Here is a 1,778-nt window from a genome sequence, read left to right as displayed (position 1 = left end):
GGAGAGGCCGTTGCCGCTGGATGAACAAGACCCCGATCGAGCCGACTGAGGGTGGATGAACAGGACCCCGTGGAGTGCTGGTTGAACAGTAGTCGGTGGAGGCTGAATGAACAGGACCTCGTGGAGGGCTGGATGCACAGTAGTCCGTGGAGGCTGGATGAACAGGAGTCCGTGGATGAACAGTAGCTGGTGGAGGTAGGAGGGAGACGCCATGGATGAACAGTCACAGGTGAAGGCTGGAGGAGGTCGACGGTGGATGAACAGTAACCCATGGAGGCTAGAGCGAGGCAGTAGACGGTGGATGAATAGTAGCCCGTGGAGTCCCGTTTTGCGGTACGCCACATCCCTCCCGATGAACAGGACCCCATTTCGACCGTAGGAGGTCGAAGAGAAGTCCGTTTCCTCCGTTTTGCGGTACGCCACACCCCTCCCGATCAACAGGACCCCATTTCGACCATAGGAGGTCGAAGAGAAGTCTGTTTCCTCTGTTTTGTGGTACGCCAGACTCCTCCCGATGAACATGATACCGTTTCGACCGTAGGCAATTGAACAGAAGGCCGTTTCCTCCGTTCAACGGTACGCCAGGCCTCGTTTCGGCTGTTCCATCTAGGCCGGTTGGCTCCCGATGAACAGGACGCATTCTGTTGCCTCTCGATAAACCCAACGCAATTTCTCTGTTTCGACCCAGCCGGTTGGCTGTCGATGAACAGGACGCCGTCGCCGCTCTCCGCTGCCTCTCCATGTACACAAGCCCTGGCCATACGTATGCGTGAGTAGGCGTTTGGGACCCCGCCCGTATGTACGTATGGTACGTCTCCGTCGTATCTACTTTGCCAAACACTTTTGCCCTTGTTTTGGACTCTAACTTGTATGATTTGAATGGAACTAACCCGGACTGACGCTGTTTTCAGCAGAATTGCCATGGTGTTATTTTTGTGCAGAAATAAAAGTTCTCGGAATGACCTAAAACTTCAGGGAGATTATTTTTGTAATTAATAAAAAATACTGGCAAAAGAATCAAGGCCACGGGGCCCACACCCTGTCCACGAGGGTGGGGCGCGCCTACCCCCCTGGGCGTGCCCCTCTGCCTCGTGGGCCCCCTGGTGCTCCACCGACCTCAACTCCAACTCTATATATTCACGTTCGGGGAGAGAAAAATCAGAGAGAAGGATTCATCGCGTTTTACGATATGGAGCCGCCGCCAAGCCCTAATCTCTCTCGAGAGGGCTGATCTGGAGTCCGTTCGGGGCTCTGGAGAGGGGAATCCGTCGCCATCGTCATCATAAACCTTCCTTCATCACCAATTTCATGATGCTCACCGCCGTGCGTGAGTAATTCAATCGTAGGCTTGCTGGACGGTGATGGGTTGGATGAGATTTACCATGTAATCGAGTTAGTTTTGTTAGGGTTTGATCCCTAGTATCCACTATGTTCCGAGATTGATGTTGCTATGACTTTGCTATGCTTAATGCTTTTCACTAGGGCCCGAGTGCCATGATTTCAGATCTGAACCTATTATGTTTCCATGAATATATGTGAGTTCTTGATCCTATCTTGCAAGTCTATAGTCACCTATTATGTGTTATGATCCGTTAACCCCGAAGTGACAATAATCGGGACCACTACCGGTGATGACCGTAGTTTGAGGAGTTCATGTATTCACTAAGTGTTAATGCTTTGGTCCGGTACTCTATTAAAAGGAGGCCTTAATATCCCTTAGTTTCCAATAGGACCCCGCTGCCACGGGAGGGTAGGACAAAAGATGTCATGCAAGTTCT

The sequence above is a fragment of the Aegilops tauschii genome, chromosome 2, assembly GCF_002575655.3.
Source record: "Aegilops tauschii subsp. strangulata cultivar AL8/78 chromosome 2, Aet v6.0, whole genome shotgun sequence".
Taxonomy (NCBI): domain Eukaryota; kingdom Viridiplantae; phylum Streptophyta; class Magnoliopsida; order Poales; family Poaceae; genus Aegilops; species Aegilops tauschii.
The sequence above is the reverse complement of the archived record's forward strand: the minus strand, read 5'-3'. Positions refer to the sequence as shown.